Raw genomic sequence first — 19,175 nt, 5'->3', positions numbered from 1 at the left:
GTGCCTCGGTCACATACTGCTTTTCCTGAATGTATGCACTGGCAACACCACACAATCTACTGCCATTACTGTATTATTCTACAGTACAATGATACTTGCACATACTCATAGCGAAGGTCTTTGATTCTAACACTCTCCTCTTATATGGAAGCCTGTACAGGAGCTTCATCGTAAGGTGATGTTGACTCAAGATGTGGCAGAGTGTCGATTTACTGAAAGGTTCAGTCTAGTAGAAAGCTGAAGACCTGTTCTCCATTTTCAATGTCAATATTATGGCTGCTACTGTGTAGCAGCTATGGTTGGTCTGGACTCTCTGCTCAGTGTCCCTCAGTGTCAGGCCATGATTTACCAAAGCCCTATTGTCATCTGAACTACAGCGGGGAAAATAAGTATTGAACATCAACATTTTCCTCAGTAAATATATTTCTGATGGGGCTATTGACATGAAATTGTCACCAGATGTCGGTAACAACCCAAGTAATCTACAAATACAAAGAAATCAAAACATGTCCATAAATTAAGTTATGTGTAATAAAGTGGAATGACACAGGGAAAAAATATTGAGCACACAATTTATTTAATACTTAGTAGAAAAGCCTTTGTTGGTAATGACAGCTTCAAATCGCCTCCTGTATGGAGAAAGTAGTCGCATGCATTGCTCAGGTGTGATTTTGGCCCATTCTTCCACACACATGAACTCTGATCTTCAGTTCTTTCCATAGATTTTCAATTGGATTCAAGTTGGGTGATTGACTGGGCCATTCCAGCAGCTTTATTTTCTTTCTCTGAAACCAATTGAGAGTTTCCTCGGCTGTGTGTTTGGGATCACTGTCTTGCTGAAATGTCCACCCTCATTTCATCTTCAGCATCCTGGTAGATGGCAGCAGATTCTTATCGAGAATGTCTCGGTACATTTCTCCATTTATCCTTCCTTCAATTGTATGAAGTCTGCCAGTACCCTATGCTGAAAAACAGCCCCACACCATGATGTTCCCACATCCAAATTTCACTGTTGGTATAGTGTTTTTGGGGTGATGTGCAGTGCCATTTCTCCTCCAAACATGGTGTGTGCTGTGACATCCAAAAAGTTCAATTTTGGTCTCAACTGACCAGACTATATTCTCCCAGTATTTCATAGGCTTGTCCAAATGTTGTGCAGCAAACTTTAAATGAGCTTCAACATGCTTTTTCTTCAACGTCTTGTGCGGTGAGTGTGCATAGACAAGTTAGTACTCATAGAGGGAGATGAAAGTAACACACATTCTCCGTTTACTTTCCTTCGGTTAACTTCCTGCATACTTTGTGCTACATAAACTGTCCAGCTATCAAAACTTTCAACTTCTTCAGGAGATGTATCCTTTCCATCAAGTTTTTGATACTATTCATAATTTTAGAAATAATAAGCTTTTTCTACAGTTTATACAAATTAAGTGAATGGAGACGCTGTTTAACTCCTTCAAAACTTCAACATCTTTGAAATTCAACTACTTGAGAATACTCTCAGCAACAGATTTTATTCAAACTTTAAACTGTTCAGAACACTGCCAACTTTTAAGCGATTTTTCAGCTTATTCATAGCTTAAATTAAAGTTTCTACTATTTAGGATGTAGTTCATCTTTTTGTTACTAATACAATTGATTACTTCTTCATATTTTTGAGGTATTTAATTTCCTACATTCACCTTTGGCAATAAATAATTTGGCTTTCAAGTTTTTCAACAACATGTTTCAGTTCTCAGATTTTGCAGCTAATGGACTTCAGCTCCTCCAGTTTAACATTTTGGCATCTAATTTTTCAAAGCACTGTCAGAAATCTCTTTCAGTGTGACATTAAAACTTTTTTTTGTACATTTTTTCTTTCTTAGGTTTTTTTTCAGCCAATTTAGGCCATTTAGATTTCAGCTAACATGTTTTTCTGTTTTTCACATTTTGTATATTTTCTAGAGTTTTGTGCTGTTTGTTACACAAACGTAGGCCTTTTTCAATATTTCATACCATTCAACCTCCAGCTTACTATTTCTGTCTATTTTAATCTTGAGCCATTGCTTGAGCTACTTTAGCATTGCTTCAACAATTGCCTGAGCTACTTTAGCATTGCTTGAGCAGTTGCTTCAGTTTTTACAGCATTGCTTCAGTGATCTCGTTCAACTCTCAGCATTCACATGCATTTTCAGCAGGAAATGCATTTTCTAGTTCGTCTTATTCCTCTTCCGTATAGAAATTAACTACTTCCACAGCTTTGAGAAAACCCAGACAATACATGTATCAATGCGTGCAGCTCAATTGGGAATGGTGTGCTATGGCTTTTCTAAGCGATTCAAGTATATAAATGGCGATGAAAGGCAGAAAATTCCTATAGAGAATGAATGGGGAGACATCTTCAAAACAACCAAATTTGGAGCTCTACTGCTGCGTCAAACTTCAACATAGAAAAATGGTTGAAATGTTAAATGGGTCACAAGACTTGAGACTCCTTTGGGTTAAATTGGTATTTTGATAACTGTTACGGTTTACACAAAATCGCAGTTTACGTTTTGTGATCATCGCTAGAGTGGGAGAAGCTCTAGAACTCCTCTGAAAAAATTCAGTTTAACTTGTCCTCACAACCACATATTTCAATCTACACACATCATGGCATCCTCGATAGTAGAAAAATTTGTCCTGTTTCATACAATGTGTCTACCTTAAACCAGAGACTTACAAAATTTGAACATGAGCCTCAAAATGAGGGGAGTACCCGCCACCTCTCCCATTGACTGTAATACAAATTCAGGAGCTGATTTCCCAAGAAATGCATAAGGGACATTTTTCTGTAACACACTCCTGTGTCCACATTTCTGGCTCTAGAAACACCAAAGCCAGACATGCAGTGCACAAAGATCTTCTGCCAGCCATGGTCTGCTCATGGTTATGATAGGAGTGACAAATAGCAGTCGTTTGAGAGGCTCGCCGAGCCAAAATCACAACCAGATCTGAGTCAGCTCTGTGTCTTTCAGCTAGACACAGTTGTTTGAACTTGCTTGTTAAGAGACTCTTTGATCTCTGTGATGTTTACAAACACACCACACACAAAAACACACATGCAGAAAGCTGTTAGTGCTCATAGAGAGTATGTGTGTCTTCATGTCTTTCTATGATTGTGAGGACAATTTTGTTAAGAACACATTTTTGTACACATATATGTACATACATATATTGACAGACACAAACCATCTCCACCTTTGGATATTCACCTTATAGAAAATCATAATTTTGGAATCAAATTTTTCAAAGCAGTATACTTCAATTAATATGAACTGAATTTTCAACTATTTTAGCATTGTGGTGAGGTGATCTTTTCAATAGGACTTGTAGCTTACCCTCCGATCCCCATTTTCGAACACAAGTTTCATCCTAAAAGCTGCTGTCTGCCTAGGGAGACAGAGGGGATTGCGTGTGTGTGTTTCCCTCCTCCCCCTGGTGGCCACAGTCGGTACTGGCAACCAGTGTCTCAGTAGGTGCTACTCAGCAGGTGTTACTGGGCAGAAATGGGCAAAGCTGATTCAGATTGGCTAATTAGACTCATTAATTCTTAGCCTTTTGACTTAGGTATGAGAGCAACTCTAAGGTAAATCAACACTGTGTACTTGTGTGTGTGTGTGTTAGTGTGTGGTTCTTTCAACTTCAAAGGGCTGTTTGAAGGTTAAGCTTATGCAGTTCCCAACACCACGCACACACATACATTGAAAGACACACAAACTCCATCACCACCATATGGATATTAACTGTATAAGTGTCTCAACCTTGTAACACAAGCTTTTTGGAAGCTCTCTGCTAGACAGCTCTACAGCCACACACAACAATACACACATACACCATCTTACTTTTTTGATAGTCAACTTCAAAATAAGAGTCTCAACCAAGTAAAAATAACTTACTGGAGGTTCTGTTGGGCAGCTCTACTGCTACACACTATGACGACCCTTTCCATTCTCTTGGCATGTTGCCTCACTCTTCTCTCTCTTTTAGTTCTGGGAGTTGGCTGGTAGGCGAAGCTGAGAGGATGGCTAATTAATACCTGCCCATTTGGGCAGGGCCTCCTTAAGGCATAAAGGTCCACCCCTCTGGTAGTCTCTCTCTCTCAGCTGGGCCTGCTGCAGCCACTACAGCCTGTTTCCCCCTTTGTTTGGTTTGTTGCACCTCATAACACACATTACACCATATTTTCACTCATCCACACACCTCTGACATGACTGATAACTCTCTTACTCACACACCCCAACTGTTAGTTACCTTGTTTATTCGGTAACAAGACAAAAACATATACACACACACACACACACACACACACACACACACACACACACACACACACACACACACACACACACACACAAACACAACCACCATCTCCACGATTTTAATGAACCTTCAAAATAAAAGTCTCAACATGGTAAGAGGGAATTATTGGCTATGTTGTACAAACCTTATGCAATTTAAACTGCCAACTACAGAAGCACAGACACTTTCAAAATAAGAAAAGGTCTCAAAAAGGTAAGAGTTAAGGTAGGTCATAAAAGTTTGATCTTAGAAGCTATCGTCTATTTGGGGATATAGTGGTATAGCTTCATTGCAGATCAACTTCGGTTAGGGCATGTATAAATATCTTGCTACGGTTGTGGGGACAAATTTGAGTTTGAAACTGTCAGTGTGAGGTTATTTTGGCTTCAAAAGGCTTTTTGAGGGACACCTGTAGTGACTGAGGTCAGTGTCAGGATAAGTCTCTACAAAATGAATGAAGCTGAAAGTAACATCCTTTGTACAGATTGAAACATGAGGAGTGAAGTGCATGCACCAAGCAGCAGGCACATTCAAAATTTCTCCAGGAGTTTTCTAGTTTTATTATATTATTTTATCTTATCTTACATTTAACTCATGTATTTTATCATTTTCAGCTATAATGTGATTTTTGAAAATTAATTTTAATGCTAGGAGTTTACAATACTTAGATGGCTATTTTGCAGAGTGCCGACCAATTTCTTAAAGCTGTACTTTGTTCATTTTAAGACCAGGTTAACGTACACAGAGATACGTTTGTTTTTCCATTGTTTTAAAATAAACTGAGGAGACTTCCTAGATTCAGCAACATCGTCCATCATATGGAACTGCAAGCACCCTCAATATAATAAATTTCATCCTCAAAAATCTCAAAATGTTGGAGGCATGGCACTGCCTAATTTCCACTTTTATTACTGGGCAGCCAATATACACTGCGTTGTATTTTGGTATCACTTTCATAATCAAGCTTGCTGTCCATCATGGGTGGCATTGGAGTCAAGTTCTGTCAAAAACCTTTCCAGTCCAGCACTACTTGGATCCTCTCCCACCAAATAAATCAATTGATAATCCGGTTGTCTGGCAAAAAATGAGTGCAAGTTTAGAAAACACTTTGGTTTCCATGATTTCTCTTCCCACCTTCTCTACTCGATCCTGCATTTCAAGAATGGCACCATAGGGGTATCAGGCACTTTAATGTTCTTTTTAAATCGATAACAGTTTTGTGTCATTTGAACATCTTTCTGAGAAGTTCAAACTAACAAATACCCATTTTTTCCAGACACTTTCTCCACTCTCAGAGACCAAATTTCCCTGGGGCACCTGATTTGAACACCGCAGATGTAGTTCTCAGTTTACACCCATCATGCAAAAACTCAATGTCCTTTATCCGTCAATGCTGAACCACAGGCTTGGACTCAAACGCAGACACAAAGTCAGTTAAAAAATAAGTCATTTTAATCAGAACAAGGTTGTGTACTGGGGTGATCAGTCAGAAGGGCAACAGTGTCCAAATCAGCAGACAAAAGGCAAAGTCAAAAGACAAAAACAGAGCCAATAGTTCTGACCTAAGAAACTCACAAGGAAAAATGCTGAAACACTGTCACAAGGGAACAAGACAAACTGGCACAGAAGGAAGGGGACACTAAGACTATATACTCAGGAAGAGGGGAGACAATGAGACACACGTGCAACACATTAGGGCAGGGCAGGTGATCACACAGGAGGGAAACACATGAGGGCATGAAGTAAAGGACCTGAAACGAGACAAGAGGTGAGTATTGGCTGGCTGCAGATGTCCCAGGTTTGCCAGGTGGGCCCAATGAAAGTCCTGTGTTGGGTCTGAGCTCTACCTCATGAGCTGGACACCAAATATGTTGGATTTCAGTTGTCTATCAATTTATTGGCTATCAGAAATTAAGAAAATATTAATACTTAAATTATTAATAGTAAATAATAACTTTAAAATTAATTAAAGTCCTCGGGGCACCAGCTTAAACTAATAGGCAAAATAGCCAATATGGTTTTAGTCTCAATTTATTACCATTAACCTGGAACTCTGATTAACCATTAGCTTACTAACTATAACCAAATTACCATATCAACAGTAAGTTAAAGTTGAAGGATTGGAATTCTACAAAGTAGAGGTTGGCAATATTCATGCTTGTGCAACATTAAACACACCAGTAGTTATACTTAAAAGCATTTATTTACAATGGAGCAGAGTAAAACACAATGTCTTATCAAGTATATACAGGTGTGTGTATGTAGGGGTATGTGTGTGTGTCTGTGGGGACACAAACAAAGGCAAGATGGCTGATTCAAAGTGGTCACTGTGAACACATGACCTGAACAAAGAAGACTACACAAAATGGCGGTAAACAAAGAAACTACTAAAAATGGCTGCTGAGACCACCTGGTATGTGTGGGAGGGAAGGTGTGAGTTTCTTTGTTAGCCTAGCTCATGTAATCTAGAGGTACCTGGTTAGAGGGAGGTGGTTAGCTTCATGCAGGTTCTAGAACTGAGACGTACTACTATGTGTGTGAACATACGAGTACCCGATTAACTGTATGACTGACCACAATCTAAGCAAACATTACAACAACAAGACATCAATCAACAAGTACATTAACAAAGTTAAGACTTCTGCTGCTTAGCTATGCTGTGCTTTGCTATGCTGTGCTGGGAAAGGTTAGGCCCAGTCAGTTAACGTTACCCAGTCCTTTGAACAAACAAAGAGGTCCTTTCCAGTGTTGTTGTAAAGTGCAGTGAGTTGGGAGGCTTCCCAGTAGGGTAAAGACCTGTCTGGCTGTGTTGCTTTGCTATTATCTCCTTTGTTCTCCTCACAGAGTTAGCTGTTCCACGCTAACTCTGCTATGACTCCTGTTGCTTGGAAAATCAGCTGGCCTTGTGTTGTAGCTGCTGATTCTGAAGAGAACTTGGTTCACTCTCAGTTAATCCGAAGCAGGTCGCTGCTGTTGAGGAGAAGAGTGTTTGCAGGCCGGCGAGAGAGCTGGTTTCTCAGGTAGCAGAGCTGACCTGGGCTGGGGCCTTGTTGCCCTTTGAAGAGCCGAGAGGAGAGAGCAGGAGCTGCTCTCCAGAGCAAGCCAAGAAGAGAAGAGAGAGAGAAGAGGGCCAGAGATCTGGTTTTGTTTGGTGACACCCTTGGGGGTCACATGTCACACGCTGACCCACACTGGCTGGCCAGTAAGGTCAGTGGGGGGAAAGGTTGTCCCCTGGTGTGAACAGTGAGGAACTGTGGAGTGTGAGTTCCTTTGTCCAGTGGAGCAAAGAAACATCTGGTCTCTTGAATGATGAGTCCCAACACCTGGATGAGGGAGGGGTCCACAATGTTGCTGGCAGAGACCCAGGAATATTCCTCCAGGCCGTATCCCTCCCAATCAACCATGAATTAGAAGCCACAGCCCCGACACCAGACCGCCAGGACCTTGCAGACAGTGTAAACAGGGCCACCATCGATGAACTGGGGGTAAAAGGCAGGTCTTTAGTCGATAGCCATACCCTCTGGCTGCTCCTGTAGGTGGCAGGGGGGGTCTGCCCGCCGGTCAGCCGCCTTCTTGTAACGCTAAGAATTGTGGAGCAGGGTGTGTCGGGCCCAGGCCCAGGTATGGCGACAGCAGTGAACCAGAGCCAGAGCAGAGGGCACGCTAACCTCCTTTTCCAGGACAGAGAAAACAGGAGGTTGATATCCATAGGCACACTAAAAGGGGGAAAGACCAGACGAGGAACATGGAAGAGAATTGTGTGCATACTCGACCCAGCTGAGCTGTCCGCTCGATGTGTTGGGGCTCTGGGTGGTGAGGCAACGCAGGCTGGTCTCCAGTTCCTGGTTCAGCCACTCCGTCTGACCATTGGTTTGGGGATTGTGTCCAGAGGAGAGGCTGACAGATGCTCCCAGGAGCAAACAGAAAGCCCACCAGAACTGTGCTACAAACTGCGGACCCCGGTCAGACCCTGGGGAAGCCATGGAGGCGAAAAACATGATGTAACATCACCTCGGCCGTGTCCTTGGCTGAGGGCAACTTGGGCAAGGGAACAAAATGGACCATCTTAGAAAATCTGTCCACCACCATGAGGATGGTGGTGTTATCTTTGAAAGGGGGGAGACGAGTCACAGAGTCCACGGAGATATCTGACCAGGGTCGATGTGGCACAGGGAGGGGGCGAAGCTGACCAGAAGATGGGTGTCGGGAGACCTTACTGCGAGCACACACAGGACAGGCTGCCACATACTCTGTCCCCTCCTTCTCCATGGCCAGCCACCAGAACCGCTGTCATATGACAAACAAGGTCCTGCGTACTCCAGGGTGACAGAATAACTGGGAAGAGTGGGCCCAGTGGATAACCTGTGAACGTAAGATAGGAGGGACAAATAGCTGGTTCGGCGGGCAGTAGGCTGGAGATTGACAGTTCACATTGGCCTCGTTGACCCTTCTCTCAATTTCCCAAGTGACAGAGCCCACAACACACAAGGGAGGAAGAATGGGAATAGAGTCTTTAAAAGAGTTCTCAGAGGGAAACAACAGGGAGAGAGCCTCAGGCTTTAAGTTCTTAGAGCCAGGGCGACAGAACATGGTGGAATGGAACTGGTTGAAAAAGAGAACCCACTTTGCCTGCTGTTCTTAGGTACTCAAGGTTCTATGATCCATCCAGACGAAAAAAGGCTGTTCGGCCCCCTCCAACCAGTGCCTCCACTCCTCCAACGCCATCTTAAGGGCAAACAGCTCACGGTTGCCAACATCATAGTTTCTCTCTGAGGCCGACAGCTTGCGGGAAAGAAAGCCACAGGGGTGTAGCTTATTGTCCTTAGCTGACCTCTGATAGAGAACAGCTCCCACCCCCACATCGGAGGCATCCACCTCCACCACAAACTGCAGGTGAGGACGGGAGCTGAGGTGAAGCTGATCTTTGGAAGCTGATCTTTGGAAAGTGAGCTCAGCTTGGGGATTCCACTGGAAGCTAGACTTAGAAGAGGTCAGTGCACGAAGGGGGGCAGCAACAGAACTAAAATTTCTGATGAACTTTCTGTAAAAATTAGCAAACCCCAGGAATCGTTGAACCTCCTTACGGCTAGTGGGAGTGGGCCAATCAACAACAGCACCAACCTTTTCTGGGTCCATTCTGACCTCCCCCTCTGACACAATGAACTCCAGGAAGGACATGGAGGGCACGTGAAACTCGCACTTCTAAGCTTTGAGTTTGTTCATCAGGGGAAAAGATTAAGATGTCGTCCAGGTAAACAAAAACAAACTAATTGAGTATGTCCAGGAGGACATCGTTCAACAGGTTCTGAAAAAACAGCTGGGGCATTGGTAAGTCCAAACAGCATGACCTGGTACTCATAATGACCACTGGGAGTGTTAAATGCTGTCTTCCATTCACCCCACTCCCTTATTCTAACTAGGTGATAAGCAAGTCCAGTTTAGTGAAAACCTTAACCATTTAATTGTTCAAAAGCAGTGGAAATTAAAGGGAGGGGGTATCTGTTGTGAACAGTGATCTCGTTGAGTCCTCTGTAGTCAATGCAAGGCCAAAAGGGTTTTATCCTTCTTGTCAATTAGGAGGAAGGCTGAATAATCCCTGCAGCCAGGGATTCTAAACATACTTCCTCATGGCCTGGGTTTCAGGACCTGACAGGGAATACAGGCGACCCTTGGGTGGGGCTGTTCCAGGGAGCAGGTCAATGGCGCAGTCATAGGCCCGGTGTGAAGGCAAAGACGTGGCAGTGGCCTTGCTAAAAACCTCCTTAGAGATGTGGTAGCAGGCAGGAACCCGGGAAAGGTCGGGAAACTCTGGATCCGGGATGGGGAAGTTCTGGGAGGTGTTAGGAGGTTGAAGCTCTGAGGAAAGGTTGAGAGAGTGAAAAACAATTCTTTACACAGGTCTTTCCCCATGAAATTACCTGCCCTGTTTTCCAGTCTATATGAGGGCTGTGGAGTGTGAGCCAGGGGTATCCAAGGATAAGACATGAAAGCTGATTCTGTCAGTGTGAGAGTGGGGGAAAGACAGGTGCAGTGATTGGGTGCGATGAGTGACCTTGCTGTCCAGGGTGCTGGCATCCAGGGGCCGGTTGAGGCAGAGGGTTTTGAGGCCCAGCTTCCTGGCAAGATCAAAGTCCATTAGGTTAGCGTCTGAGCCGGAATCAACTAGGATCGGATGCTTAAGAGAAAACACAGGGGAGGTGAGAGACACTAGAGATTACAAACGAGAGGGATTGAAAACAGTCAAAGTACAGCTCACCAGTGCCCTCACCTACACTGGCGATCCCAGTCTTTTAACAGGCAGAAAGCAATGAAGTCGCCCAGTTGACCACAGTAGATGCAGTGACCCTCTGAAACTCATCGATGGCATTCCACAGGAGTCAGGTGGGTTTGGCCAAGCTGCATAGGTTCCTCCATGGCTGAAGGGGACGATGTGGTAGAGTCAGCAGGAGGAGAGTGTCGCCAGGAAGAAGAAGAAGAAGAAGAAGAAGAAGAAGAAGAAGAAGAAGAAGACTTTGACAACTTTATTTAGGACACATTATGCAAAAAAACTTTAATGGTCCATTTCAAAACTTCTAATAAATTACCAGTGAACAATTAAAACCCCACAATCAAAAAGAAAACAACAACACACTCCTACCTACAAGTAAAAAACAGTGACCCATTGTCCCCAATGGAACACAGGACCTTCCTGATCCCCCACACATCCCTGAAAATGTCCAGGTTGCAGGTCAGTCTATAAAAAAAGTGCTCTATTCTAAGCCAAGCTGAGACAGACACAGCACCGGCTCTGTCCAGCCCACACCTGACAACTGGTTCTTGCTAAGATTGCTATCTTAGCATTTGCTAACAAGAAGTTGATAAGAACCAGTGTATCTCTTTTTAACATTGTACTTTGGGCCAAAAACAAGAGTCCGCATCAAACACCTCAGTCCATTTAGACTTCCTGAGTCCGTTAGTAAGCTGAGGTTCAGGACCTTTATACAGTTGTGATACAGTTGCTTCTTCCCACAAGAGATGAATTTTCCCAAAGATGGAGTCTTCAGGGAGAGAAGCATGCCACTGTTCTCTCTCCACTCTCCCACAGCAGGACTGATGATAAGGGAGGGGAACATGAACTCATGAGCTCCACTGTTCAGCCAGCGCCCGGTCCCGAACAAAAGCCCTTAGTGGAGCAGACAGAGACTGCCCCACCTCGTCTACAAACCTCTGCAGCACTCGGGACGACCTGATGTTGGTCACCTCCCACCTCACCTGGCTGAAGAGGGCATGCCATTGGACAGGAAGCTGTTGTTGAACAGTGGCTCCTCAAATAGCCACATTCCAGGCCTGGGGTCAGGAGGTCGGGCGATGTGAAGTGTCCTCCATGCATCCATCACTGATCTGTAGAAGTCCAGACAGGTCACACCGTGAGTGTAGCAAGAACAGTTGTCTATCTAGGCCAAGTCTCCCGGCCTTTCTGAGGATGAGTTGGGCAGGAGCCGACCAGCAGAGAGCGCAGGTGTACAGCAACCTCTGAACTGCCTGCAGTCTGAAAGCTGCCACCCTGGATCTGATGTCTATAAGGCCCGTCCATAGCCAATGATGACCCAACCAGACAACTTGACAACTTGTGCCCCGGTCCCGGACAAAAACATTGACGTCATCGGCGTAGGGTGATATGACCACAGGGGGGCAGTCAGCCAGCTTCGGCAGAGAGAGACCCCTCAGCCTGGACCTCAGTCTGTGGAGGGGAGGCGCGATGGCCATGTTGTAGAGCTGGCCTGAGATGGGGCAGCCCTGCCTGATCCCCCTCCTGACTGGTACAGGACAACTTCAGCACACAACACGCACCACTGTACAGTAACCTCACCCAGGACAGGAAGTGCTCCCCAATGCCAAAGACCTGCAGTGTGGCAAACAAAAAAAGAGTGGTCAACACGATCAAACGCCCTCTCTTGATCTATGGAAATTACACCCACATCAAGATTGTACAGATTACATATGTCAAAAACATCCCTCATTAAAAACAAATTGTCTAGCATGGACCTGTCAGGGACACAGTATGACTGTTCCACCCCAATCAACAGGTCAATAAAAACCTTTAGTCTGTTAGCTAAAAACTTGGAGAGGATTTTGTAATCTGTACACAGAAGAGCAACTGGTCTCCAGTTCTTCAGAAGCGTTACATCTCCCTTCTTAGGCAGTAAGGAGATCACTGCGCGCCTGCAGGAAGCTGGAGGGGTCCCTTTAATAAAAGACTCCTTAAAAACATCCAGCATGTCAGGCCCTAGCTCACTCCAGAAGTGTTTAAAAAAATCCACAGGTAAGCCATTCATGCCTAGAGCCTTTCCTGAGGCCATTTGGGACATCGCAGTGGTCAGTTCATGTAGGGAGATGTCTGAGCTCAGGGTGTGGTGCTCCTCCGGACTCAGCTGTGGAAGATCCTGCAGCAGCTCAGCAGCAGCACCCCATCACAATTCTCAGCTCCGAACAGGTCAGTGTAGAAGGCCACTGCATGCCTCCTAATCTCAGCTTGGTCAGAAGTCAGCCTCCCATCAGGCAGGCGGAGACACACCATCTGCTTCCCCTAATTTGGCCCTTTCCTACCTCCCACCACTGACTCAGAGAAGGAAAGGACTCTTTCTTAGACCTCCAGTGAGCCCAAAATAATTTAATATTTTCGCAAAAACTTTTATCAAGTAATAACTTAACATTAAAATGCCAAAAAGATTTAAAACTATCAGTGGAAGATAAAACAATCTCCATAAAAACTAAATGGTGATCTGTGAAAGCCACAGGGAGGATGTGACAGTCAGCCGCCTGAGCAGTAAAAGCAGCTGACAGATAAAACCTCTCTAACCAGCTCCTGGCCAGTCCTATCTAAAGAGTCTGTGCAGCAGTTCCAGTCCCCCCCCAGGACAACACACTCTCCCTGACCACACAGCCTTAACTGATATTTTAAAATGTTAAAAAGAGCTGAGATCTCAGGGCCGTTGTTTGGAGCATAAACATTAATGAAAGTAAGAATAAAACTGTATTTCTGCTCTCACTATGAGGACTCTGCTCTTCACGACTTCTGTACTACTTAAAATCTTGACATTAGCAGTGGGAGAGAGTAAAACAGCTACTCCTGCACTGAGATTGGAGCCGCGGTTTATCACATGCTGCCCCCCCCCCACCCACCCATCCCAACCCACGCATAGCTCCCCCAGTACTGCGCCTCATTCACACTTAATCATGGTACTCGTATCCGTCTCCCCTCCCGCTCTCCGGATCTGGGTCGCGGGGGCAGCAGCCTCAGCAAAGAGGTCCAGACAGCCCTCTCACCAGCCACTTCCACCAGCTCTTCCGGGAGAATCCCGAGGCGTTCCAAGGCCAGCCGAGAGATATAATCCCTCCAGCATGTCCTTGGTCGGCCCCTAGGCCTCCTCCCGGTGGGACATGCCCGGAACACCTCCCCAGGGAGGCGTCCGGGAGGCATCCTCACCAGATGCCCGAACCACCTCAACTGGCCCCTCTCGACATGGAGGAGTAGCGGTTCTACTCCAAGTCCCTCCCGGATGACCGAGCTCCTCACCCTATCGCTAAGGCTGAGCACGGCCACCCTGCGGAGGAAACTCATTTCGGCCGCTTGTATTCGCAACCTCGTTCTTTCGGTCATTACCCAAAGCTCATGACCATAGGTGAGGGTTGGAACGTAGATCGACCGGAAAATCGAAAGCTTCGCCTTCCGGCTTAGCTCCCTCTTCCCCACAACGGACCGACTCAGCGCCCGCATCACTGCTGACGTCGCCCCAATCCGCCTGTTGATCTCCTGTTCCATCCTACCCTCACTCGTGAACAGGATCCCGAGATACTTAAACTCCTCCACCTGAGGCAGGACCTCCCCCCCGACCCGGAGCGGGCAATCCACCCGTTTCCGGCTGAGACCCACGGCCTCAGACTTGGAGGTGTTGATCTTCATCCCAGCCGCTTCACATTCGGCTACGAACCGCCCCAGCGAGAGCTGAAGGTCGGTGCTCGATGAAGCTAAGAGGACCACATCATCCGCAAAAAGCAGAGACGAGATCCTCCCGCCACCGAACCCAAACCCCTCCACCAACCGGCTGCGCCTAGAAATTCTGTCCATAAAAGTTATGAACAGAACCGGTGACAAAGGGCAGCCCTGACGGAGTCCAACCCTCACTGGGAACAGGTCCGACTTACTGCCGGCTACGCGAACCAGACTCACACTCCTTTGGTACAGGGACTTGATGGCTGCTAACAAGGGGCCATCCACCCCATACGTGAGTTGAAAATCATCTTGACAGGTTCTTCAGCCAGGCTTTCCCAGTAGACCCTCACAACCCATTTGGGCATGCCAGGTCTGCGCGGCTTCTTCCCCCGCCATCTGATCCAACTCACCACCAGGTGGTGGTCAGTTGACAACTCTGCTCCTCTCTTCACCCGAGTGTCCAAAACATACGGCCGCAGGTCTGTTGATACGACTACAAAGTCGATCATAGACCGGCGACCTAGGGTGTCCTGGTGCCATGTGCACCTGTGGACATCCTTATGTTTGAACATGGTGTTAGTTATGGCCAAACTGTGACTAGCACACAAGTCCAATAACTGAACACCACTCGGGTTCAGATTGGGCAGGCCGTTCCTCCCCACCACACCTCTCCAGGTCACGCTGTCATTGCCCACTAGAACCAATCTGCCATGGGAGACCCGACCAGGGGCAAAATGCCCCCGACAACATAGCTCCTAGGGTCATTAGGGCTCTCAAACTCCTCCACCACGGTAAGGTGACGGTTCAAGGAGGAGACTATCACTGTGTTTCCTGCAAAAAAACTACATCCAGTCTTTTTTGACTGACTTTTTTGACTCTGCCACTAACATTACCTTCTGTGCATTTCTACTCCCATTAATGTTTAAAGAGGCCACCCTCAAGGTCTGCATAGGAGGAGAAGAGAGACAGGACAGTAACCAGCAAAGAGAAAACACTCATGTTGCATGATCATGTTTTTGTTACTTGGAGACTTTCCTTTTCTTCACTCTTTTGCCTTTAGACATCTTTGGATGTCTTTTCTTACTGTAGTTATGCATTTCTTTAACCAGTAGTGTTTCTTCTCATCCAGTAAGTCCAGACCCGTAAGCTTTTGTAGAGTGTTCGCCGTCTGGACAAACTTTCTGGCGTCAGGAAAATAATCAGTTATATTGGCTGATTTACCAAAGTATCATCCAAGAAATGATTGATCTCCTCCAGAGAATACAGGTCAGTGTTCTGGGAGACACTGTCTGCCACAGAACCACTGTCAGAATCAAAGTCACACTCCATGTCTAAATCAGTGTTAGTATCCAGACTGGCCTTTAACAGCTTGGCCTCTCTTTGGCTTACATCTACATCAACCTCCTTCCCTGCTCTCACCTCAATCTCAGCCTCTTTCTGCCCTACAACAGCTATCGCTGCTTCCTGCCCTGCTTTCACCTCAGCCACCACTTCTCCCACTGAACTTTCAGTCCAAGAGCCTCCGACACTGGCTCTGTGTCCAGGGGCGGCCACAGAGCCGGCAGCCTGTACCCACACAGGCGGAGCAGCCCCAGCTGCTTGCTGCATATGTGGGAAAACAATCCTCTTGTGACCCACATCTCCGCACTCAAAACACTTCATATTCCGCGAGCTGGTGTACACCATATAATAACCTTCCTCATGTTTAACACAGAAGGAAACTTCTAGTGTCTGAGTGGGGGAGTCTAGAAACAAACACTTGTCTCCGCAGAGATTAAATGTGTTTGAGTTTTGAGTCTTTACAGCCCAGACCCACCGAGCGGAATCCGTTCGCAAACTTACCAAAATGCCTGAGCTCTTTCTCTAATGCCTCGTTAGGGACAAACGGAGGGACTGCAGACACGGTGATCCAGGTAGAGAGAACAGTCAGTGGGGCCAGTGTAGAAACTCTTCATTAAGTTCCAGGCAGCTCTCTATGAGCGGAGTGACAGAGCCCTGATCTTTTAGAAACACTACCACCACTTTATTCATGCGGGAGGCATTAGTGATGTTAGCATGACCCACCTGCTCTCCCACCGCCAACAGCACCTGCTCCACCAAGGAGCTGGGCTGAGGAACAAAACGTACTCCATACCTCAGATACAGGCCAAGAAAACACGGAAAACACACCAAACAAACTACACTAACAGTTCACAAACACTGCACAAATATCACACAATCACAATGGTCATAAATAAACTTAAAAATATATAGAAAACCTCTTCACTTATCACCACCAAACACCCGACACAGTGTTAAAGAATAAGAAGAAGAAGAATAAGAAGAAGAAGAGCTGCTGGCCTGTTGCCTCCCCTGGAACAGTGGGGAACTGCAGGGTCTGGCTCTGCCTCTCTCATACAGACAGCTTGTCAATCTTTATAGCAAGGGTGATAAGCAAATCCAGTTCTACAGGTAGGTCCAGGGGAGCTAACTGGTCCTTGAGAGTGTCAGAAAGTCCATCAAGGAATGCATCAAACAAAGCTGGCTGGTTCCAATCACTCTCTGCTACTAGAGTGCAGAACTCTAAGGCGTAATCAGAGACCCTCTTCTTACCTTGTCGAAGTCTCACCAGGGCTCGGGCTGCCTCCGGTCCAGGGGCCGTCTGCAGAATTGCAGACAGGTGATTTCTGGCTCCACTCTGCCATCGCGCAGGCCTCCGCTCTCACAGTCAGGCAAGAAATAATGTATGCAATCTTTGAGTTGTCAGAGGGAAAGGCAGCAGACTGAAGCTCAAAATGCAAATCACACTGGGTTAGAAAAGCTCTGCAGTCACCTGAGTCTCCAGAGAAATGCTCTGTTCTGGAAAGGTGGAGAGGCAGGGGTGGTGTGGCGGGCGCAGGAGTAGCAGCATCGGAACCAGAACCTGAAGGTGCTGTCAGTGTCAATTCAGCAAAGACCAGTGGGTTCTGCATCTTCCACATTTGGTCAATGAGATAGTTGAGCTGTGTTCCGAAAGCTGTCAAGAGGGACTCCTGACTATCTGTCAGCTCATTCACTTCATGGCGAAGGAGTCTGATCTGTTCATCTTGACTGTGGATCTTGTGAACCTGCGCCTAGAGCATAGAGCACACTGTGTCTGAGTCCGCTTCCATGTTATGGCCAATTCGTACTGTCAGTGCAGAACCACAGGCTTGGACTCAAACACAGACATAGACTCAAAAAGGCAAAAGGCAAGGTCAAAAGGCAAGAACAGAGCCAATAGTTTCCTGACCTAAGAAACTCACAAGCAAAAATGCTGGAACGCTGTCATGAGGGAACAAGACGAACTGGCGCAGAAGGAAGGGGAAACTATCTACTCAGGAGGAGGGGAGACAATGAGACACAGGTGCAACACATTAGGGCAGGTAATTACACAAGAGGGAAACACATGAGGGCAGGAAGTAAAGGACCACTTTGAGTATCAAAATGAAACAGGAAGTACAAAACAAGAACACTAGGCAAAAAGGTAACTTAACTATCCAGATGGGGCATGACATTATCTATGATAAGCTGGCTGGTGTAAGACATGCCCCTCTTGATAAAATTAAAACTCCTTGGGAGAAAGATTTTAACCTTCCACTGTCAAATGATAATGGGATTCTATTTTCAAGCTTGTTCATTTAACATTCCTCTGTGTCCGGCAATGTTTGTTACAGTTTAAGGTTGTATATATGATCCATTTGTCTAAAGACAAACTTTGTCGTATATATCCAGATGTGAATTCATGTTGTGACAAATGTAAAAGAGGTGAAGCCTCCCATATCCACATTTTCTGGACTTGTCCTAGTCTGGGAAAGTACTGGAGTGATGTTTTCCACAGCCTATTCCTAGTCCTCATTTCAATTTAGGACCAACTTTTAACCTCTGGTCGCCCTTTTTGGGACTATTGGAGATGTGATGTAGAGGCTGTGATCAGCCAACCCACTTCTTTGATGCCTAACATCAATAAAACACGGCTGAACTCACCAAGGCAGTTTCAGTTCCCTGGCCCGGTGTCAGGTCCCGTTAAGTTGTTTAGTTTTTCCATGTCAAGTTTTATTTTATTTGGGTCCCCTCACTTCCTGTTTGTGTTTCTTCTCAGTGTCTTGACTCCCTGTGTGTGTGATTGTTCATTGTCTTCACCTGTGTCTCATTATCCCCTCTCCCTGTGTGTATTTATACCCCTCCTCTCCCAGTATGCCTTTGTCAGATTGTCTGCGTTTCTAGTCGCAGCGTTCCGGCTCATTTTCCTTGTGTTTTGACCCCTTGTGCATTCTTGAAGATTCTGATTCCTGGTTCCTGTTTTTGTCTAGTGATTTTGTACTTCTGCCTGGTTTGACTGACTCCCTGTGTCCCGACCCTTTTTCTGGAATAAACTGTCTTTCGCTAACCGTCTGCCTCAGCTCTGCTTTGTGGGTCCACAGCCTGTCTGCTCAGTTCGTGACACCCGTCGGTGAATTGGTCTCAAGCGGTCCAGCTACCACCAGTTGACTGTAGGCCAAATGGTCTCATTGAGGTACAACCTTTATTACTTTTATTAAGCAAGCCTACCAAAAGACTATATTACTTAGCTAAGTATGATGATTGACTAGAAGTGCCAGATAAATACAAAGAGGATGACTTTCAAACATTATCTCCCAGGTGGCACTGTGAGAAACTGTGGACAGGATGCTGATGAGTCCATTTTGTTAAACCAAACTCTTTCTCATACTGACGGCTGATCATTTCTCCAGGGTTCACACAGGAAATCAGAGACTGTGATGACTCTACACGTGCAGTGAGGAAGAAACAGTATGATAAACACCTACACCTCCTCAGTAATGTAGCATTCCCTGCTCCCTGCAGTGTCTGTGGGGCGATGAGGTTGATCTAACCTTGTGAAGTG

The sequence above is a fragment of the Seriola dumerili genome, unplaced genomic scaffold (assembly GCF_002260705.1).
Source record: "Seriola dumerili isolate Sdu_G_001 unplaced genomic scaffold, Sdu_1.0 BDQW01000088.1, whole genome shotgun sequence".
NCBI classification, from domain to species: Eukaryota; Metazoa; Chordata; class Actinopteri; order Carangiformes; family Carangidae; genus Seriola; species Seriola dumerili.
This window is presented reverse-complemented; position numbering follows the sequence as displayed.